The 25,328-nt window shown below is 33.7% G+C and overlaps 1 protein-coding gene and 1 long non-coding RNA gene across 5 annotated transcripts in view; one reads left to right on the top strand and one right to left on the bottom strand.

The window, feature by feature from the left end:
• LOC149793553 (uncharacterized) overlaps positions 1 to 25,328 on the top strand; it is a 278,258-nt gene that overhangs the window by 188,151 nt on the left and 64,779 nt on the right. The window lies entirely within an intron of this gene.
• The window catches only part of LOC149793556 (uncharacterized), a 68,387-nt gene that overhangs the window by 39,267 nt on the left and 3,792 nt on the right, over positions 1 to 25,328 (bottom strand). Inside the window, exons 1-2 of one of the 4 annotated variants that reach the window (XR_016422848.1) lie at positions 25,063 to 25,283; positions 6,688 to 6,825 (exon numbers count right to left, since the gene is read on the bottom strand). The exons of 1 other annotated variant lie outside the window; for it this stretch is intronic. This is a non-coding gene — a long non-coding RNA (uncharacterized LOC149793556). Of the gene's footprint in view, positions 1 to 6,687; positions 6,826 to 25,062; positions 25,284 to 25,328 lie in introns of those variants that run through there. 2 more of the 4 variants (XR_016422849.1, XR_016422850.1) reach the window with 2 other exon arrangements.

Raw genomic sequence — 25,328 nt, 5'->3', positions numbered from 1 at the left:
AGAGAAGAAATTTTAAATATTATAAATAACTTGACTAAAGGAAAATCCCCAGGTAGAGATGGACTCACCGCGGATTTTTGTATGAAATTCCGTGGCGAGTTGTCGCCCATTTTAGAATGGTTATACAACAATATTAATTTGAGAAATGATACTATGACAGAAAGCATGAGGGAAGGGATTATAACACTAATATACAAAGGGAAGGGGGATAAGGAAAATCTAAAAAATTGGAGGCCCATCTCCCTCCTAAATACGGACTACAAGTTATTAAGTAAAATTTTAGCAGAAAGAATTAAAAAGGGAATGAATAAAATCATAAACATAAATAAACATGTAGGGCCAAGGAGAGGGACATTCAGAATAACGTTTTAAGTATTAAAACAATTATAGATTATATACAGGAATGTGGGCTAAACGGTGCTATGGTACTTTTTGACCAGGAAAAAGCATTTGACAGATTAGAATACAACTATATGCAAAAAGTCTTAGAAAAATTTGGATTGGGAAATAACTTTCAAAAGTGGACTAAAATCTTGTACAACAAAATAACTTTCAAGAGTACAGGTCAATGGAGCAAACACGGGAAAATTTGACATATAAAGATCAGTGAGGCAAGGATGCCCACTATCTATGCTATTATATGTAATAGCAATTGAGATCCTAAGTATAAGAATACGACTGATCAGTAAAATTGAAGGTATAAAAGTTCCAAATATAAAGGATGAAATTAAGATGCTACAAAATGCAGATGATTGGACTAACTTTATAAAATACCCAAATTTCTTCTAACACCTTGAAAAGGAATTTGAAAAATTTGGTAAGGCTTCAGGATCTAAAATCAACCATGAAAAAACAGAAGTATTAAAGATAGGGAACTGGTGGAGCAATCAACACGGATTGACCCCCCCCCCCCCCAATCAAGGACAGAGTTAAGGCATGGGGGGTGTACTTTGGGAGAAGAGATGAACAGGAAAACTGTAAAAACATGAAAAAGAAAATAGAAGCAAATGTGAATATCTGGGTACTAACGCCACTTTGTATAATGGAACGGGCCCAGATGGCCAAAACATACATGAACTCTTAACATAAACGATATTTTAAAATGTAGAGAAATAGGAAATGCCACTTTAAAAAAATAGATAATTAGATTATTAATTATATGTGGGACTATAAAACCCACTGCATAAATAAAGAAACGTTATAGAGAGCGAGAGAAAGTGGTTGGGGTAGATTAGCATAACCTAATCCCATTTAAAATAAAATATATCAACATTTTAAATGGATTTAAAAGATTAAAATCTGAACCCAACCTACCGTGGGAAGGGATATATATATATATATATATATATATATATATATATATATATATATATATATTGGTCCGGTTTTACGATGAGGAATAGGAAGGAAATATAGCAAAATAATATATTAATAAAAGAGTTAGAAATACCTAGAAAGTTCAGGCATATTAAAGAATTACTAATTAAATATCGTGATAAAACAGACTTATGGGAAAAGGATGAAAAAGATACATATCAATGGATAAGAGAAGATACAACAAAATAAATGTAAGAGTAAAGTAGTAATATATCAGAAGCGTTATGGGACTGTACACAACATGACAAGTCAGCTTGTTCCAGTAGTTTTGTCTTTGTATAAAAATTAGCGACAAAAGGTGGTGGTACCCTGACAAGATTGGTTGAAAAGTCCAGAACCTACAATCCTTTTTTCCTTGTACCTCAGCTTAACGCAACAACAAGTTGGCCATACTGTGACAAATTTTGGCAGTCAACTGAAACTCTTTCCAGTGTAAGTCGCTGCGCCTTGAGGACAGTTAGTGTAATTGCTAAACAAGCTGTCCTTTGGCAGAATACTTTTAAACCTAAATGATTATCAACAAATCCATTTCCTCAGCGACCCTGCTGAATGCTTGTGAAACCTGGACAATGTACAAATGTCATGACAAGTCAGTAAATCATTTTCACACGGGCTGCCCTTGGGAAATCAGTGAGTTTAAGATGGCAGAACAAGGTCCCAGACATTGAGGTTCTTACACAGGCAGGCATTCCATACATCAGCACTGATAAATTGCCAATTTGATTAACATCAGAAATCCACTGTCCTTCACGTAGGACAATGGAAATCTGATTTAACCTGATTGTTGACTAGCAAGATAATCCTCAATTGATCAAGTGAACAAAAGTCATCTCCAACCATGTGTGCCACTCATAGAAACCAAACCTGTTAGTGATGTGATGGTCATCTTCAAAATCAAAGAGCAAACAAGAACAAAGGAATTTGCCTGAGGATACACCTGTAAGCACTATTACATTCCTTATAGCAGACTTTGCATACGTAAATAGTAGGACTGAAGACCACACATTCCATTTCCAGTTAAATGTAAATAAACGCTGCATAATATAAAGTGACCCATCAATTCTCCTTTGATAGCTCAGCTTAAGTAGTTTGACCCAGAATCACTAAATATGGAATCCAATGATAAACTGACAATGAAATTAAGTACCATGTAAATGGTAGAATGAACTTGACCAGTATAGTGTAATTTCACTAGTACAGATTCAAGTCACCCTTGAAACACTTCAACATTGACCAAGAGTGTTGGGAAGATGTTGGGTCACTTCACCTTACTGTATTTACAGACTTTGAAAAGAGGAGAACTGAAGATTCGTTGCAGAAGCATGAGTAGCATCAACCTGAAGATTGCAGCACATCCTCTATTTGTCAGGAAATTCAAACCAGTTTCTCCTGTTGAGTGCGCCAGACAAAGTTCAGAGCATACATTTGTAGTATCAGCAACTCACTCACTTACATAAACAAGACTTGTTAGTGATGTCATAGTCTACTTCAGACTCCAAGGATGAATAACAGCAGCAATGCGCCATGCCCAAAGACACACATGGAAACTGTGTTACATTCGTTAAAGCTGAATGTAGATGCTATGATGGTAAGATTGAAATCCACACCCTGTCCGTCGCAAGTTACAAATAACCAGTCACTTTACAAAGTAAAGTGATACATGACTTCTCTGCTTGCTCACCTTAATTAGTAGGACTGGAATCGTGTAGTTTAAATTCCAGTGATATCATGAGAATAAAATGATGCAACCAATGGAAACAAACTTTACCAGTACAGTGCAATTTCAGTTGACTTGTGGATAAAGTGTACATATTTTCATCTGAATATCAGAGTTTGCTGATCGCATAAAAGTATATTTCGAAAATGTGGCAGTTAACAAATGGCTGTATTATTTCTTGAATATATTTTCTGAATATGAGGTAGTTAACAAATGGCTGCAATATTTCTTGATTTTTTTTTTTGTACTTCAGATACGACTGTGCTGAAGGTTGGATTACATGTGGTGTGTGCTTTTGAACTTGTAAGTCAAATCATAATCTGGTAGAAAGTACAATTTTATTCACCACCAACAATATTAATATGTGACAGTTGAAAACGTTCATTTGCAAACACGCTACAAGAAACTTCAAAATTGGACAGATCAGCTTATTTTAAAGTGCTGTATAAATTTGAAGCCCCTTTTGCACAGTATACATGTATATTATATAAGTGAATGGCAAAGCAGCAAATACTTTCCCCCATTGCTCCGTAAGTAAATCCCAATGGAAAATATCATTTGAATTTGAGAAATATTTACAAGAAACTAGTATTCAGTGATGTTAGGTTACTTTTAAATTTCTTATACTTTAACAGACTATCTTCACAAGATTTTCTCTTTTGAACCACTATTATGCAACAATTATGACAAAATCACATTCAGTTAGCAAACACCGACTCACTGTGATGGCATATGAGAACATTTACAGCCTTACCATCAGAACCATCAGGCCCAGTGAGACAGTCCTAATGTTAATAGGCCTAGGTTTATTGCAACAGATTGATGAGTAAAATTAAATCAGAATTGAAATATTGCATGCACTGTAGTGCTGTTTCTATCAAGGAACATTCATTGACCATAAGCCCATCAAAGTAGATGAGCCAGCTTGGTATACAAATCAGAAAGGAATTTCTCAAGCAAACCACAGAAACCCTAACCACTTAGCCACTGGCAACTACTTCCAACTTCTCATGTGCAAGTAAAACAAAACAGCTTACAAAATTCCTATATATGTTGCAAATTGGTATGTTTCTGCATTAATAATGATCAATAGGCACAACCCTACTATTTCCACAATAATTTCATGCATAGCATATTTATTATATTGATTTATTTCTATCATTTATACGTATGCACATAACATAAAACAGTAGCCTTCATAAAACAAGCACTTCACACATGTACCGAATGCTGTTAGTTCCCAATTGATTTTATTTGCCTATATATTTATTTCCAACAAGTTTGGAAACACAGGTGGATGCTCCAGAAGGCTGGCAATGTAGCTGCAATATTGAGTTTAAATGACCCCATTAATCATTAATACTCTACTACAACAAGGCTTTGAAGATCCTGGAGCATAGCTGCAAGTCGTATCTTTCATTACATACCACAAATGTGGAAGCTGCAGTTTGGTACTTGAAGAAATTCCTTTTAATTGTTAAGTTACTGTCAAGGACATTTATAAATGTGATCAGTATATTGAGTTTCAGTTATGTTCAGATGTAATGCAAACAAAAGAAACATTTATAAATCACCTTCATCATCAGGAGAAACATCCAAATTTCCACCACCACTGGTAACAAATTGACATTATTATGCTATTTATTTGCATACTTGATAGGTGAATTTTTTTTTAATTAAGTATGTCACACTTTAATAAATTTGCTAAATAACAGGTCAGCAAACAGGTCAGTATATTCAGCAGTTAAATCAGCCCTTCACTTTTTGATAATGAATGTTCATTTTGTGGAATTTTAATATATTGTCATTGCTTATGGATGAACTTGGATATATCTTGAAACAGAGGGAGAGAGAGAGAGAGAGAGTCAAAGGAAAATTTATCCTTAAATATGTGTGGACCACAATATCGCACTGGACCACACACACTTCATTAATGGGGAAACCTGTGGGGTTGGTGCTATTAAGTGCATGTGACTACATATATACAGTAGCCATGTTAGTACAATCTCTCTATCTTTCTCTCTGAGTGATGGATTTCTTATTTTTCAAGCACTATTTATAGTTATATTGATATAATTGCTCTAAACCAGCATATTGTGACATTGACCAAAAGAATAATAGCAAGCCCAGTACTAATATGAATTATATTCCGAACAATCTCACTCATATATAAAATATTGAACATATTGAACATATTTTAACAGTTTAATAATTAGTATTATCTACGCTACTAAGCTAACTTTACCATGGCACAAGACAATTATCCATGTATTTCCTTGCTATCGTCTCGTTGTATTTAGCACTGAACTACAGACTAGAGGTTGTTCGGATCTTACCTTTTGGTCAATGGTGAAATCCAAGATTGTCCGAATGTAAACGGCACTGCCGGAGACAGTACCTGTCCAGACGTCACAATTAGCGAACAATTATTGCATTTTCTCCAATATGGTGTCTTCCCTTGTGCACAGGGGTTCGGTACAAAGAAAACTTGGAGTATCCGTCCTTGAATCAAGGGATGGGGGTTCTAACCTGTAATAAGATAGCACAAGGGAAGACACCAGTCCGCACCCCTCGGTATTTACAACGCTGCTAGTTTATCCTAATTGCGTCTGCTAATTTCCAACTTAAGCCAGTCGTAATCAAGAATAGTTCAAAATAGCTTGACAAACTTCGTTCAGTTTGTGAAATAATGGAGAAAATGCAATAATTGTTCGCCGATTTGAACATTTGGACAAATGCCGTCTAGAAGTGCCGTTTTGCATTCGGATAGTCTTGGATTTCACCATTGACCGAAAGGTAAGATTCGTACAACCTCGAGTGTGTAGTTCAACAATAAGTGTGTTGCATGAGTTGACATTGCACTGTGCAACAATGTAACCAGCAATAAGCACGAAAATTTACCAAAATCAATATTTGTCTTTGCCATCAAAATTTAAAACGCATCACAATGTACATTAACGATATTTACTGCTGACTCGATGTTGTTTTTTCATTTCTGATTATAGTTGTATTTCTGCGACGTTCCATTTTCCTTTTCCAGCAATCTTTTTACCCATCTTATCTTATACCTAATGAATGAAAATAGGTGGATCATATTTAGTCCTCCCTTGTTTTCTTGGGATACTAGTATATCATGTTTTATTCTCTCTACTTTTCCACCCCATACAAATTTAAATAATGTGCGATTTAGTTCTGCTTCAACATTTGCTGGTGGATTTAGAAGTGCTGAAAAAAGATGGTTGAATATGGGCAGAAGAAGAGTTTTTACAACAATTACCTTACCAATTATTGACAGATGTCTTTGACTCCAGCTTGCCAGTATTCGTTTTGCCTTTGTTAGTTTCTTCATATAATTAGCTTCCACCATTTGTTGTAAATCTGGAGAAAAATCTATGCCAAGGAGCGTAAAGTTAAAATAGGGTCAAATTAGGCCCATTTCGGGACATATTATTTCATTAGAAAATTTATAGTTTCCAATCCAAATAGCTTTTGGTTTTGTTTTATAACTGAAAATAATTGCAAGATATTCATAGTTGCTTTAAGAGATAGTTGAAATCCATCAAGAAGAATAAAAGCGTCATCATCATACTGACCCAATTTATTTTCACTGACGTCAAAAGATCAGTCCCCGTACATCAACATTTTGCTTTAAATTTATAGCTAAAATCTCAACCCCAATGACAAACAAATAAGATGCATGGGGATCTCCTTGACGACATCCTCTTTCAAGTCTACAAAAGAAGACATATGCAAATATTTTATAACACAACTTTTACAGTCATTACAAAACAGTTTAAACAACTTGCAAACGGAATCATCAAAGTTAAAAGATTGTAAAGCTTCTTCCACATAGGTCCAGTTCATTGAGACAAAGGCTTTTACAAAGTCTATTAACAATAATAAACCATATCTATTTTCGTTCTCAAGTTGGTCCATGATATCGTATAATAGCCTGCTATTTTCCCCCAAAGATCTAACCATCATAAATGCTTTTTGAGTGTCACTGATTATTTATCACTGATTATTGATAGAAGAACATTTTTAATCCTAGCTGCAATGGTTCCCGAAGCAATCTTATAGTCAATATTTAAAAGTGATATAGGTCTCCAGTGTTTTAAATATTTTCTGTCTTTTTCTTCCTCTGGTAGACATGTAATGACTCCTTGAGTCTGAAAATCGGAATGTTTTCCAATATTATATCCGTAATTTATTGATCTGCATATAAATCCCCCAAGAGACTTCCAAAAGAACTTAGAGGACTCTACAGTGAATCCATCTGAGCCAGTACGTTTCCCATTTTCCATCCGTTTTAGAGACATATCGAATTCTTTAATTGTAAGCAGACCCTCGCATGATTATCTTACCTCTTGACTAAGTTTAATATTGTGATTAAAAAAATCTATTTGGAGTTTCTTGAGTAGCCTCATCATCAAGCTGAGCAATTCTACTTTTGTTCAATTCCATATAAGACTTTTGAGATGCTGAAATATATATTTGGTCAGATATATTTGTCCCATCATCTAAACTAATTTTCTTTATCGTCTTATTGACGTAGTTCCTTTTTTCAAGATTTAAAAAGTACCTTGTGCTTTTTTCCACAAATTCGTACTATCTAGCGTTAGATCTTAATATAACGTTTCCCCTTATATTTTGTTCGGACTGGCCTTATATACATCAAATTTCTTTCGACTTTTTATTTATTTATAAATATTAAATTTATGAAAGCAGTTTAGTGTATGCGTATAATTGGCATAAATGTATTTATTTTGTGTGGATAGTAGTAAAAAGCTAAAGAGTTCCTGAAATTGCATAGAGCACCAGCGGCTATTAATTTAGAGAGTCAAATTTGATGGTACTAATTAAGGTTCAAATTATAACATTAATCAAGGGCTATTAATATAAGTATTAAACTCAATAGGTTCCAGTTCAAGTTATAGCGTCACTGATAATAGTAAGTATGTGTAAGTATTAATTCGAGAAATTCAAGGTATAGCATTAGTAGTATATAGTTCTGTATATTAATTCAAGAGTTCTATCAAATTATAGCATTGCTAGTAGTATGATATTGCTTAGCGCATATGTTCAGTTCAAAGTCAATTAGTTAAAGTACGGGCAGCATAGCTTCCGGCATGAGCCAGTAGACACTGCTCATGACACCTTGTGCTGCATGCTTTTGTCCTGATAATCTCAGAGTAATTTGGAAGAATAATTTCGAGATAATGTGACGTCGGCAATCTTGGAAATAATTCTTTAAGATGAATAGCTGATATTTCTAATAAATTCCATATTTGAATGTGTCCATTTTTGTTAAATTTTCCAATAATCTTTGTATTAAACGATAGTTCATCTCAAGTCTTGTTCAATTCGTTTTGTAGACATACATTTTTGGAGACTCATATTCTGGTTCTGTATAGGGACTTTCGACGAAAATATTCGCAAAATTCATGAATAGTCGCATATTCATCTTTATTGCCACAGGAGACACTTTCCATATCCATAGGGGCTTCAGACGAAGATACTCGCAAAACGATCACGGTTGCTCGCATCTCCATCTCTATTTTCACAGTAGTGAAAGCAGCGGGGGGGGGGGGGGGGGAACAGACCAAAGGGCATTTTCCAAAATAAAGGTTCTACGAAAATATTGTTCGAAGAAAGGGCGGATTTGACGAAATAAACGCTTCCACGGCGATTAAAAAATACCAAAAAATTTGAAACAACTTTAGGATGCGCCCCCCTCCCCCCCCCCGCCTCCGCTGCTGTAGTTCAGACATTTTTTCATCCAAATATTTTGTCATTTCATGATAATAAATTTTTTTTATTATATAAACTAAAGTCACTAATATATCAATAATCATGGATGTTGGAGAAGCATACACAACTAGATTATAGATTAGCACGAGAACGATTAGAAGCAATAAAAAAGTATATTCCAGTAAGAGAATCAGTTAAACGAAAAATACGAGCAGTTGAAGATGCAAAAGAAGGTTTTGCTGAGTCAGCTGAGTTATTATTTAAATCAATAACTAAAGCCACTGAAAAAAACGCATAAACCACTGAAAAAATCCTGCTGGGAGATATTAAAGATCCTAAAGAAAAAAAAGAGGGTATTCTTCCGGTACTAAAAAAACTGCATTACGGGCTCAAAAAATTAAAAAAATTTTACGAGATCTCCCAGTTGATTTAGCTATGGCTCAAGAAACAGCTGCGGCCCCTAAACCCGAATTTTTTAACCTCAGGCTCAACCTGAACTTGAACCTCAAGATCAGTTTAAGGATGTATTCGAGAGTGATATAAAAGATGATGATGATATAGAACCAAGACGATTTACAACTAGAGTTGATATAACCGATAAATTTAAACGCTTAGCTGTTAATCAGATAAAATTAATTAAGGGTATACATAATTTAGCTGGATTTGCATACAGGAGTTATCGTGAGCGAGATGAGTACTTAAGACCAGCATATGCTAGTAAATATGTCGATCCTGATGATTGGAACAAATGGATATTTCGTATTTATTATGGTAAAAGTCAGGCTAAAGGACATGAATATGAGTCATTTAAAACCGCACTTGAGAAGCATGTTCATTCATTACAGGAACGATATGAAAAAATTACTTTACAACAATCTCCGTTACATTCCCCACGAACTCCTTCACAGATTTCTTCATTATTATATATTCCACGACCTTATCCACAGCAACCTCCTCCACAACCACAACCTTCTTCATTACCTTTTCCATTATTTCCGTCACGACAACCTTCTCAACAACAATTAAAGGAAGAATCTACCGATGATGAACCTGGAACTACCGGTAGAGGTTTTGGAAATAATTATATCTACCCCGACAACGTTGTCAATGATGTATCGCGATTAGATGTTCTTACTGGACGAAAACGAGCAGGAAATAATTCATCGGAAATAATTAATGAAGCAACTGATATCTGTCGAAGACTGTTTCAGGGTGGTATTGTAGATATAAGCGTATACCAGAGTCCCATTGATGAACTCGTTGACAATTACAGCGACTAGTTGTTAAATACAAAATAATTAAATGAGGTGATAGTGCATACAAATCATCGCAGGTACATACCTGTCAGGGTGGTGAATGTGCGGTTACCTATGTACAAATTCACCTACGGTACCGGATTAGGTGACACCGTTAAAGGTTTTATTACAAGAATAGCTCCTAAGGCCGGACCTATTGTTAAACAAATATCAATGGAAGCAATGGATTTTGTTCGTGATAAAGCTACCGCTGCCATTGGTAGCGCCGCCAGTAAAGTATTTAGCGCCGTCAAAGCCAGAATATTAAATTTAATACGCAAAAAGCAACCTGTCGCGAGATTACCAAGCACCACAGTGATGCCTAACGACGTCAGGATGATAATAAAGGACGCAGCAAATCAGAAATTAGCATCGCTGATAAATCAAGGAAACGAAATAATAAATACAAGTATGATATCAGGAAGCGGTCTTCGTTTTAGAAGATAAACATTCACAATAAAATGTTTACTCGTGTATCTAATGCTGCTTTCGACATGAATGAACCAATAAACAAAGACGAATCAGTGCGCGAATATCAGTATTACTCATACGACGCAGTAACTCCAAATAGTGATAGTCGAATTGAATTACAAGTACATGATATGAGCAGATATTTTCTACCATGTGACGCGTTTATCGAGGTTGTAGGCGAAATTAAAAAAACTGACAATAGCGAATACGGTGCCGGTTTTAAGATTAGATTTGTCAACAATGACATTATGGCATTATTTAAGAGCGCCACGTACATCGTTGATGGAAAAGAAATCGAATCGATTAATAGCGATGTCGATATTGCTACGACAATTAAAGGTTTAGCTAGGTGTTCGGATGATTTTGCTAGATCGGCTGGTCCAAGTATGATGTTTGCCAAGGATAATACAAATGAAGCTGATAATAATCCGTATAATATGGTACGACCAAGGAATAATGCTGGTGACGGCGACGCTGATATTGCTCCAGTAGTAATGGGTTCTAATCCTAATTATAATTTAGGATTTGTTGTAGGTAAAAATATGCTAAAAGGTAATAACAAGATTTTTGTGTGGAATTCCATTATCGCATATATTTGGATTTTGCAGAGATTTTAGAAAAGTAATTTTTGGGGTCAAACATACTGTTGTTTTCTATGAAAAGAAAACAGTAATGATGCCATTTGGAGAGAGGTTGCTAATGTTGATCCTAATATTGATGCTAATAATAACAGTAAAGTAATATTATATAAACTTTCATTATGGATGCCATCGATAACACCATCAATATCTGAGGAAGGTAAATTACTTTCCTTTATGAATCAAGGTGGTAAATCAGTAATGTCCTGGTTGACAACAACCACTGATAGTATCCCTAGCAACATCAATGGTAATTTTACCTGGTACATAGCATCACAGCAAGGTGTTTCTGCACCTAGACATATCTTTATCGCTCTTCAAAAGGCTAATCGATATAATCAAACAGCTAATCATATGATATTTGATAATTTTAATGCAGCGAAATATCATTACGAATAAACGAACCAGCTGAGGAAATATCGCTGGATTTTGCTAACAATTCGGTGGCGCGTGGATATCATCGCCTGTTAAGTTTTATGGGACGAGATCAAACTATTGATACTGGTTTATAAATATCACAATCAGATTTTACATATTTGTATTCGATCTATTATTATTCACTAGAACATATTGATTTATTAAAACAATCTGTAATTGATATACATTTTAAATGTAGACGAAATAAAACAAATGCAGCTGATGCATTCAAACCAGTTGAGGTCATGTTGAGTGATAGAACTATGAGTTTTGAAGGTATTGGTGGCCGGATGAGAATCATTGATGCTCGTGTGGAAAAAATGTGATCTAAATTTAGATCAATCGCGTTATTATAAACAATGCCATACGAACACGTTAGTGTAACTCTGACTACGGGTCAGATGAAAAAACTTCAATCAAACACAAAATTAACATTACAAAGTAACCAAATTCACGGTGGCCCAAATGAACCATCAATAACTAAAACACAAAAAAAAAACATTTCAACAAAGCCAAATCGGCTAATGTTGGTGTTCAAATTGATCTGTCTTCTAGCGCCATCAAAGACATGTTTAAGTTAGGTGGTTTCTTCCCGCTGCTAGCTACGTTCCCAGCGCTATTAGCGGCAACTGCTCCTGTCGCGGCAAAAGCAGCAGCAATGGGTGATGCTACTCCGGTAGCAAATTAGCACAAAAAATAACAGGAGGAAAATACGGCAAAAAAAGGACGCGAACTAAGATTGCCAGGAACACTTCCATGGTACGGGAAAGGCCTCCGACTGCCAGGAACACCTCCACAATGGTATCCAAAAATCAAATGATAACAGAAAATGTTTCGCCGATGTCAAATTTTGATTTAATTGACGCCGCTAAAAAACTAAAATAAAGTTCTTCCGAGGAGTATTTATGCGAGATCAATTACCGGCGCATCCAAACCGATATGAAACCGGAATTATAAATCTCGATGATAGTGTTGGCACTGGCAAGCACTGGGTTGCTTACGCAATTAATGCACGTGAAATTATATGCTTTGACTCGTATGGGTTAGCACCAACACGAGAATTTCTTAATTACGTGAAACAATTAAATACACCACGTGGTATTCGACGTTACCGACGCAAACGCTAACCGATCCTCCGATATGTGGCCGTGAAACAATTAATGTTCTTGCCGCGATATCTAAATTAAATAAACCACACCATTAAGTTGTTCACGAGTATACTTCTGATAAATTAAATCAATCATTATTATAATGGTTGACATATACGGACGAACCTTGTTATCGCGGATGTTAAAAAAAAGACCTGACGTTGATTTATCGAAATACGCAACAAAAGACGACGTTAATAATCTTTTAGCGATATCAGGAATATATCCTGATGAGGTTGTTGTTTTTCAAGATCAACAAGGAAAATTTAAAAAAAATAATATCAAGTTAAATGATATAATTCGACGAACAGAATATGACACTCACGTGGGTGATTTTACTACCCTTCAAGAAACTATCAGAAAAACCGATGAAGATACTAATGAAAGAATAAATACTACTATCGTAAGAATCAGTCAATGGAATACAAGATTCCAGGATTTTTCCATTGAAACCACTACAAAATTAATGAGATTAATACAAAACTCGCTGACATTAAAACCGTCGTTGATACGTTTGAAGGAACTAATTTATTACTTCCAGGAATTATTGAGAAAACTAGCTTTGTTAAGATTCCACCGACAGTAACCTCATCGCAGGTCAACAATATGATATTTATAACCGCAACGGGATCATCAACGTTGACACCAGAAAACAATACTTTCAAATACACCGCTACTGTCACCGGTGTTTATCGATTATACGTTTTTTCCCCGGTAAGGTTCAGAATAATAACTAAAGAATACGATTGGAGACATCCCAGTGACAGATTTCTTGGTTTTCTAACTGTTTTATTAAATAAAGGCGTCGAAGAAACTTTCACGTTAGAAACTGATAAAACAACATCACCAGCATCGTATTGGTGGGTTATGGAGTTCATAGCTGAATCACCTCAACTATTTACTAGGTAATTATGATGAGTGCATCCAAGTACCGGTATAATCAGGCGCGTGCGTGGCATTTATCGCTGAAAACCATCATAGATACGTACCAGGAAAAGATATAAAATATCAGCGCCGGTAAGTTATCATTGACGTGATTGTTTATTCGGTATCCGCGGCTATTGCTGGTTCAGGAATAATATTATCCGCGGTAACAATGATGGCACCGGTAACTGTGACCATTTGCGTTGCCGCAGCTGTAACAATCGCAGGCGTCTTTAAGATGATCACAGAAAAAATATATTTGTGCATGAATATAAAACTATCCGAGTACGTGGTTAAATTACACAAATCAACGACCGCGTATTCAAAATTATCTTCGTTGCTGTCAGACAGCCTCAACGATGGAATTATATCCGACGCGGAGTTCTCGTCGATGATGAGTATTTACAATCAAACGATTAAAGCCACGGATATAAATAATAGCGAAATTAATTCAGCAGATCGTAACAAACACAATCCCGCGAAAAACAACGATGATCTCGGTAAGTTCGACTAACCCAGAATTTAATGTTAATTTTCCAATCGCGATTTCCATTGATGAAATTGCATTAGCACAGTTGCGAGTATACTATAGCTGGCCCAATATCAGATCCAGGTCATTTGGTGGATTACTATCAAATAATTCTCTTGTTTTTGCAAATAAAAATAAAACCTATGGAACACCCGATTGGACCGTAGATGGAATACCAACATGTAGTTACCAGATCGAAGAAATTAATGATGAATTAACACGAAGAATAAAAAATATAACCGGAGAAGATCCTGGAATAAAAATATCCGCACATGAACCAACACTAACTTCGATCATCGACATAAGTTCAAATTACATCGTAGATATTTACGCAAGTTCAAGAAGAACCGTCTTAGGATGGCCTCTGATTCAGCCAGAACAACCACCGATACCGCCAGAACCTAAAAAACCAGATTATACCACAGACAGGCAATCATATCATGATTTTAGTATATTTCGTTACCATAGATCACTTTTGATTAATAAATATCCTTTAAAAAATAATTTTATTATTAGAGAAAAAAATCAAATAATATGGAATTTTTACACTGTGCCAGTTGACGGAATAAGTTTTGGTCCGACTCGTGAACTAAGTGAGTTTATTGAAGATTTTAAAGAAATTAATCAGCTACATAAAGAACAACTAAATAAATTAAGAATTGTTTTCGTGAGTGTATTTTTAATGTATTAAGTTCATGTAGCGAGATCATTAAACGCGTGGAAATAATGAATCAGATTGCTTCCGACATGGAATATATTCATACGCGATTAATTCAGATAGTAACTGATGATAAAACACCCAACAAACAAAAATTTTTAGATGCGTACTCGCTGACGGAAGCGACGCTACCAAATTATAATCTTCCCGGTTATAACGCAGATGAATTAAGAAAATCCGTCAGCGATGCCATCGATGAGTTATTTTCTGATTTACTAGCCGCGTGGAGAAAATCATTACCACCAGCATCTATTCTTAGACGAGATAACGATCAATCTGGCGGCGGCAGGCATATTTCACCACAGATCGTAAATATAACGCGGTTAATCTTAGTTGCGACGTCGTCGAAAACAGCTATAGCGCCGATACATCATTGTCAAATCAAGTCCAGCAAGGATTTGTTCTTTATACGTTTTCACCGAAAGATATACCGCCTGGTTATTTAATCGTACAGGAACCAATCAGTCCGGTTTAAATGCGATGTCATAATAGTTTATTATCAAGAATGAATTTCAGATTAACGGATCAAAACGCGGGGAAACATTAAGTATACGATCGTAAGATATTTTATTCTGTACATCTTAACAACAACAAAAAAAAAAATAGATAAAAACCAACAAAAAGTAACAAAAACAACATTTTTTAAAAAGATTTTGAGTAGTAATTACTAGTCAAATTTGTGTAACTGTTAAATAAATAATTTCAGATGGGTAATTACTAATCAAATTCATGAAATTGTTAAATAAATAATTTCAGATGGGGTAGTTACTAGTCACACTCATGAAATTATTGATTTTGAGTGGTAATTTACCTGAAATCAGTAAATAAAAAAATAATCAGTAAATAAATAAATAATTCAGTAAATAAATAAATAATCAGTAAATAAAGTAATTTCAGTGAATAAATAAATAATCAGTAAATAAATAAATAATTAAGTGAATAAATGAATAATTCAGTGAATAAATAAATAATTCAGTGAATAAATAAATAATCAGTGTATAAAAAAATAATCAGTGAATAAATAAATAATCAGTAAATAAATAAATTTCAGTGAATAAATACAAAATCAGGAAATAAATAAATATATCAGTGAATAAATAAATAATCAGTAAATAAATAATTCAGTGAATAAATAAATAATCAGTAAATAAATAATTCAGTGGATAAATAAATAATAAGTAAATCAATAATTCAGTGAATAAATAAATAATCAGTAAATAAATAATTCAGTGAATAAACAAATAATCAGCAAATAAAGTAATTTCAGTAAATAAATAAAAATCAGCAAATAAATAAATAATTCAGTGAATAAATAAATAATCAGTAAATAAATAATTCAGTGAATAAATAAATAATTAGTAAATAAATAATTCAGTGAATAAATAAATAATCAGCAAATAAATAATTCAGTGAATAAACAAATAATCAGCAAATAAAGTAATTTCGGTAAATAAATAAATGTTCAGTAAATAAATAAATAATTCAGCAAATAAAGTAATTTCAGTAAATAAATAAATGATCAGCAAATAAAGTAATTTCAGTGAATAGATGAAGTAATTTCAGTAAATAAATAAATAATCAGTGAATAAAGTAATTTCAGCTGGGGTAATTACTAGTTAAATTATAAAATTACTGAATAAATAATTTCAGATGGGGTAATTACTAGTTAAATTTATAAAATTACTGAATGAATTATTTCAGATGGGGTAATCACTAGTTAAATTTATAGATTTGTTGATTTTGAGTAGTAATTTACCTGAATCTATAAATAAATAATCAGTAAATAAATAAAAAATCAGTGAATAAAGTAATTTCAGTAAATAAAAAAATAATCAGTAAATACATAAATAATCAGTGAATAAATAAATAATCAGTAAAGAAAAGTAATTTCAGTAAATAAAGTAATTTCAGTAAATAAAAAATAATTCAGTAAATAAATAAATAATCAGTAAATAAGTAAATAATAAGTAAATAAATAAATAATCAGTGAGTCAATAAATAACCAGTAAATAAATAAAAAAATCAGTGAATACATAAATAATCAGTAAATAAATAAATAATCAGTGAATAAATAAATAATCAGTAAATAAATAAATAGTCAGTAAATAAATAAATAATCAGTGAATAAAGTAATTTCAGTGAATACACAATTTCAGATGGGGTAATTCCTACTCAAATTTATAAAATTACTGAATAAATAGTTTCAGATGGGGTAATTACTAGTTAAATTTATAAAATTACTGAATACATTATTTGAAATGGGGTAATTAGTAGTTAAATTTATAGATTTGTTGGTTTTGAGTAGTAATTTACCTGAATCTGTAAATAAATAATCAGTGAATAAATAAATAAGCAGTAAATAAATGAATAATCAATGAATAAATAAATAATCAGTAAATAAAGTAATTTCAGTAAATGAAAAGGTAATCTCAATAAATAAAGTAATTTCAGTAAATAAATACAGTAATTTCAGTAAATAAATAAATAATTCAGTAAATAAATAAATAATCAGGAAATAAATAAATAATCAGTAAATAAAAAATAACCAATAAATAAGTAAATAATTAGCGAATAAATAAATAACCAGTAAATAGATAAATAATTCAGTGAATAAATAAATAATCAGTGAATAAATAAATAATCAGTGAATAAAGTAATTTCAGTGAATAAATAATTTCAGATGGGGTAATTAATACTCAAATTTATAAAATTGCTGAATAAATAATTTCAGATGGGGTAATTACTACTAAAATTTATCGATTTGTTGATTTTTTTGTTAATTCTTAGTGGTAATTACCTGAAATCAGTAAATAAAGTAATTTCAGGAAACAAAGTAATTTCAGTGAATAAATAAATAATTCAGCAAATAAAATAATTTCAGTAAATAAATATATAATTCAGTAAATAAATAATTTCAGATGGTGTAATTACTAGTTAAATTTGTGAAACTGTTAAATAAATAATTTCAAATCAGGTAATTACTAGTTAAATTTATAAATTTGTTCATTTTTATTGATTTTGAGTAGCAATTTCAGGTAAATTGCTAAAAAATCAAAATAGATTCAGTAAATAAATAATTCAGTGAATAAATAAATTCAGTAAATAAATTTATTTATTGCTTTTTTTTGTTGAGCATTTTTCTTAGTTGTCGCACGCGAGTACTAATTATTTATTTTTCCCTCGTATTCGTCAGATAATTCCGATCGGATCTTTTCAACTGCATCAGCTAAATTAGCAAATTCCTTTATTTGTGTTTCATCGATGCCAGCCAGTGACTGATACATCGCTGACTGAATTTTCTTTATAAATCTGTATTCGGACGACAACACGTATCTGACTTCATGTTTATTCTGCATTAATTTTCAAAATCAGCAATGATCATTTCTGTGTCTTGTTCATCTGATATATTTATTTCTTTAAATTTTAGTACATCAATGGCGTCAATTATACTCTTGATGTTTTCTTGGTTCATTATTCGGTATATATATATATATATATATATATATATATATATATATATATATATATATATATATATGCTGAAATTATACTTCTAAAAGTAAAGAAAAATTAATGACTAAAATAAGATTAATTTTAGTTTCTAATATCAGAGGAATATAATGAAATGAAATTTTGTCTCCAAATTTATATGATAACGATGATTTAAATATTTGCTCTGAAACCTTTCGTACTGAATCAGGGTGAATACTAAAATATTTATCAGCGGCTGTCATCGACTGAAAATATATTTCTTCGCCGGTTTCTACGTTAATTGATTTAACCACCTTGGCACGTTTATTATGACGACCGGTATTTCCTCTTACACTATTCTCGCTTGGTGTGATCGCCTGAAGATTAGATAATTTATTATTAAGTGTGTTTCCATCGATGTGATCAATTGCAAATTTATCTTTGATTGTCCCGTGGAAACATTCATACATAAATCTATGATTAAAACAACGTTTTTTTCCCGGCTTTAAAATGAAGATAGCCGAATTTGCTGACGTTACCAACTGGATTTTTCGTTTTGCGGTGTTTGACTGCGCCGTTGCAAGATGCTTCATGGTTATCGATGATTGGATGCTTCGTAAAGATATCATCCATATAGTAATTATTATCTGTCTAAATCAAAATTTGTCTGAAAACCTATTTAGATAATCCTCTTCGCACTTTATAATTCTATCATCGATGAGTTTTTTTATCGTAATGTCTTTTAAGTTCTCGATAGCGTTTTTCACCGCATTGCACGCATATTCGAGTTTTTCCGCGTATTCCGATGCTGCATCGGATACATCTGGTTGGTCCTGAGCCGATTCTACGAATATACGCTAAATTGTTTCCGCAGAATTCACCTCTGTATGATTTTTTACAACAGGTAAATGAACCAACCATTAACCACTTGCATTAATTCATTATTACTTAGATATTTGTTTCAAATATAACATGCGATTATTTTACCTCGATGATGCTGAATATGATTTAACTGAGGTAAATCAAGGCAAAAAAGAGTTTTACGATGACGGAGCAGTTCATGTGTGGTCGACGTGGAAAACGGCTTCGATAATACTATGAACGACGCACGAGCTAAAAAAAATAATTAGCGCATTAGGCGATGATAAATTTATGTTTAGAATAAAATTTATCGTTTACAACGACAACGATGTATGGATTACTCGTGATAAGCGCGATCCGGTAATTGGTGGAAAAAATATGTTATTGTAAGCGGAAACTCTAAACCAGGGTTCTTAACCGGCATAGATAAACCATATTATATACGAGCTTACTCGGTTACCGCGGTAGTTTATGGAATTTATCGACTAAATAAACATGATATAGGAACTTTTGCTCTGATGAAATTATCTTCAAGGATAAATTGTGTAGCTGAACGTGTAATGGAGCATTTTACAAATGCAAAACGTGGATTAGGTTTAACTGATTTACGACGATAAAATAACCACGTGGACGGAATCAGTCGCTGATGGTGCGTCGGTGAATGACTTGCTACGTTGTCGACGAAGTTAAAATTTCCTATGACGGTAAAGACAGTATCGGGGAAAATTTTATATTCATCTGCGTATAAATCCAGAGGAGCACCAGTTGTAATTGTTGATCATAATTCTCACGCATGGACCAACGCGGTAACAATATTTCCTCGAGATCGTGCTATTAAATTTTATTCCTCAGAAAATTCTGCGAAAATGTTTGATTTTATTCACGAAATAAGTAAATCCGATCCTGTATCGGTTTGGTTGTTTTCCAGTGATGACCGATATGATCAATTTGTACGACGTAACGGCGACATGTACAGGAGTGAATTATTACATAACACGATGAAAGAATTATCAGAAAATACTCAATAAATCCTGTGCAATTATTGATTAATTGCTTTACTGTTCCATCGGTTGTTGCTCACGCCGCCAGGGAAAAAACTCATGGAAGCCGACGCGGCGAGAATTTCTTAAAGATATACAACAAAGTTGTATCGAATACGGCACGGCGGATTATGGAATACCGAATATAATTGCGCCGATATGGTATAACTTGACAGGATTGCGTGTTATCCTGGAAGTTCTTTAGGGTTGGGTGAATGTGTTAAATACTTTACACAATTTGGACATCCTTGCGACGAGATGACGCGGGTGTCAATTAATGGTCCGTTGCCGGATTTTCCCTTGACGGGGTTCGCTCGTGTGGTATAATTTGAATTTGCTGCTAATTTACATAAAATCTTCTACAATTGGTTTGGTCGGCATTATTCAGAACAACGATGGGTACCAATAGTGTTATTGCGATATATGTTAGATTGTGCCATGTTAATGTCGTTGATGATCAGCGAAGCAATTATATCATATCGAAAACAAAAAACAGTTTGGTTGCCAACGGAGCACGATGACGCAAAAGATCTAGGCAGAAAAATAATAGGATTATTTACTCAGGGCGGCGCATATGATCATCAACGACATCATTGTAGATTAATTATGGACGAAGCTGAATTTGATTTTATAATTGCTGATACCGCGTCAAAGGGTGTATTTTGTAATCGAGAAAGTATTTACCTCGGTGACGGAATAAAATTAGGTAACGTAGTTAGTTACATCGAAGGAGAATCTCCGCAGTATACTCATTTAAGATCATCGATGCTTTCATATGTGAGTATACATTTATTATCGATGATAAACAGATTTCCCAAACGACGCGGTTGGAGTAGTTACTGATTCATTTTACATAGATAGAAAACATTTATTAATGTTAGAAAATTTAAAAAGAGATGGTTCATGAGGCACATGGAGAATCAAAGATGAAAATATCCTTAATTATTGTGCACCAGCTGATGTTGCCGTTGAAAATAAATATTACGGCGATACTGTATTAGAAATTTCATCAGCGCCGTCCGTGCACGATCCGATATCACGATATAAAACAGTCTATGTGAACGGGCCAGGTGGATCCGGTAAAACGACACGAATCATAGAATTATTTAAAAACTCTGACGTGATCGTGCTAACGCCAACACATCGATTAGAGCGAGAAATGAGACAACGAGAAACTAATTCGTGTACGGATCATAGATTTTTTCAAATACAGCGGTGGTACATGTAATTGTTTGCAAATGGGAGATAAATACATAAATACAATTATTATCTGGGATGAGATTTGTACTGTTTCGTTGGATATATTAAAAATATTTATAGATTGGTTATCAACGAAAAATATAAAGGTAATTATATGCGGCGATCGCGGTCAACCGAACCCAATTAATGGAGAATCCCCTCATGAGTGATTGAAGAATTTTGTTGATTATTATGAAGAAGTTAATATCGATTACAGATCACTTGATGAAAAATTAGTTGAATTAAAAAAATTAATTCGATTATAATCGAATAAAATTCAGTGTAGCATAATGAGAGAAATAATCTCAGAAACATCAATGAAAGATTTTTTAAATCTGTGGACGCCAAATAATTTAATAGTTGCTAGCAGAAAAATAGTTCGTGATGCGCTTCAACGAGAATCATTTCAACTACAAGAAGGAAAGTTTCCATTATTACCGGTACCATTATGGTATAGACCAGCAGATACACGACTACAAAATATTGACGTTGATGTACCAGGGCACCTGACAGAGTCAAGGAAAAAAAACTGGTGCTGAATGATATTGTCATGGTTGATATTACTTTCGTCGAAGAAGCAATTAACGCAGAAAAATCTCCATGGATGCTAGGATATGATATGACAATTCATTCATCACAGGGATTAACAATTACTGATACACGAGTTTTGATTGTTGATGATCGCATTGAAGTGTCAAATTTAATTTGTTTAGCTGTATCTAGAGTCAGAAAAATATCTCAGTTAGGACGAATAGTTTTAGATGGATTAATAACCGACGATAAAACCAACGATTACGTAATAAAGAAAAATTTATTCGGTTATAAACAATTTGATAAAAAAATAATTACGAATTTGACTTAGATGTCGAATTTATAATGTCGCAGAAACAACAACAAAACAATCACTGTTCTGGTTGTAATTGTATAATGACGTGGCAGTATTTGAAATACGATTCAAGACAGTTTGCCGTAGACAGGAAAAATAACCAACTTGGTCATAATCGCGCCAACGTTACTTTGGCGTGTTTAGAGTGTAATCGACGTGGAATTGATTATTTAAGTGATTGAGGTGGTAATTGAGTATCTGCGTAATTTTTCACGAGTAAATCCACGTTGAGGAGCACGTGAGTCAAGTACATAAACTGCTGGTCTACCTGACGATCTTGTCACGGTAGATATTGTATGTGTTGTTGTACTCCTGATAAGATCTGTTGCTCTTTTTCTGCCACCCTCAGACTCGCCTGGTTTATATAAATATCGTACAATAATATTACCTAGAACTGGTCGTGTAGAAAAATCGCGTCTTCGGATTGGTGTAATTTTTTTTTGTAATCGCTATCGCTGGTTTCATGTTTATTGCTCGTGTTGATTCATTATTTATTGCCGATATTACACCTGGTAATCTTTCCACCCATTCGTGAGATCTTTTATCCTGAATAAACTCTCTCGCGTACTGATATCCAAATAATCGTTCAGCAAGTGTTTTATTGAATCGCTCAACAATTGCTTGACCGTTATGAATATTAACTTCTCCTCGTCGTATTTTGACATTATTTTGTTTCATTAAAAAAGATACAGCACCTAAAAACTCTCTACCAGGATCAACTTGAAGTAATTTTGGCCATTTTAATGGTCCTCGTTGATAAATGTTTTTAAATACATTTGCTACCTCAGTGGCTGTTTTAGTCATTAATGGTTCCGCTTCTGTGTATCTGCTCGCGTCGTCAACCACCGTTAACACGTACTTGTATGTGCTACCGTTTACGGTGTCATGCGGTTAAAAACATAATGTCAGCCTGATGAACTTCATTAGGAACACTAACATCAAAATGCGCGTAATATATTCATTTAGGTGGTGGTAAATAAATTTGCCACACAGCCTGCTTAGATAATCACGCTGCGGCCGTAGCAGGTTTTAATCGAGCAGCCGTGGCAAGTTTTTTAATTGCTGCTTTACTTTTCCATAATCCAACAGGAGAATAATGAATCGATTCCATAATATTAATTAACAGCACCTAACGCTAATTTGCCTTTCATTGCAGTATTAATTAACCAGCTAGCTAATCTTTCTTTGACTGATTTATTTTTATTTTTTATAGAATTTACCGTATGAATTAATTTTACGTCAGCGAGATGTCGCTGTTGTAAATCATTACTTCGATAAGCAATATCATGAGCGAGACATGCTTGATCAATTAAATTTATCGGATTTTCCCCTGATTTTGGTTGATTTTGAATATCGAGTCTGATATCGAGTCGAGTTCCTGGACCACAGTAATTATATCCGGGAAGATGTTTTTCTCCTTGATATTTAGACCAAAATAATCCTGGCAGCGATGTTATATTTGCTGTGATGTCACCGCCGTAATTCTTTTTTTTTTAAAAATTAATTTTACTTCGATTGGCTTTTTACCAGATGAAACAAATTTAATTTCTTTGTGCCACATTTAACGCATTTACCTGCGACGGCTGATTTATTATTGCGCGTAACCACACTAATTAATCCTCTTGTTGGTGTACGTGAACGACATTTTACACAATATAAATCCATAATATAATTATACCATGAATGTAATTGATTTTTCCGCCACAAAGAAACATGATCCAGTTAAACATCATGCTGCGTTTCCAAATTCTATAAGAATGATAGGTCCATCTGGTAGTGGAAAAACCCAGTTACTGCTTAATTTAATAATGAGATGGTTAAAATGGGACAAATTATATTTAATTGCACCATCAGCTGATGATCAGCGATGCTACCAAGTACTACAAGATTTTAATGAAAATGCACGATTATTAAATGAAAATAATGACGATATTATTGAGTTTATCACCGATATCGACGAAGCCCCATCAGTTGATTCTATTGATGGATCTATTAATAATTTAGTTGTATATGATGATGTAATGCTGGATAAGCAAGCAAACACGGCGAGGATATTTTCCCGAGGAAGACATAAAAACACTGATGTTATTTATGTAACTCAGAGGTACACACAAATACCAAAAGTGATCAGGGATAACTGTAACGTTTTAGCTGTTTTTAACGGCCTAGATACGGACACGCTAAGAAATATTCATTGCACCTGGTGCAACGGTGACATGGATATTATTAAATTTAAAAATTTTTCAGTCGCGCTCAAGCAACCCCGCATGGATTTGTAACAATAAACCTGCATGATCATAGAACACGATATCGAATCGGTCTTGATAAAATATTTGGATTTAAAAAATGTCTGAACTACAGCAGCGGGGAGGGGGGGGGCGCATCCTAAAGTTGTTTCAAATTATTTGGTATTTTTTAATCATCGTGGAAGTGTTTATTTGGTTAAATCAGCCCTTTCTTCGAACAATATTTTCGTAGAACCTTTATTTTGGAAAATGCCCCTTGGTCTGTTCCTCCCCCCCCCCCCCGCTGCTTAGTGAATATTTCCTAGTCCATAAGATTTTAGACGAAAATACTCACAAATTTTCCATGAACTTATTCAGAGGTCCATGTTTGTTTCGTTGTGTATTCATGCATTTACGTAAGTTCTGGTTCTGTCAATATTCTAAAGCCAAGAATCCATTTATTTTCGAAGTCTTTGCCATTGTACAATGCCGTCATTTGCGGCTTTAGGCGGCATTTTACTGTGCTGTACTACTGAAAATCTTTCTTCACCAAATCAGCAATTGCAGATGTGAAATCTGCTTTTGAAATGCTCCCTCTAAGAGTTTCATACAAGTCAAGCT

The sequence above is a fragment of the Sinohyriopsis cumingii genome, chromosome 8 (assembly GCF_028554795.1).
Source record: "Sinohyriopsis cumingii isolate HCF-2022 chromosome 8, ASM2855479v2, whole genome shotgun sequence".
In the NCBI taxonomy this organism is placed as follows: domain Eukaryota; kingdom Metazoa; phylum Mollusca; class Bivalvia; order Unionida; family Unionidae; genus Sinohyriopsis; species Sinohyriopsis cumingii.
The sequence above is the reverse complement of the archived record's forward strand: the minus strand, read 5'-3'. Positions and strand labels throughout refer to the sequence as shown.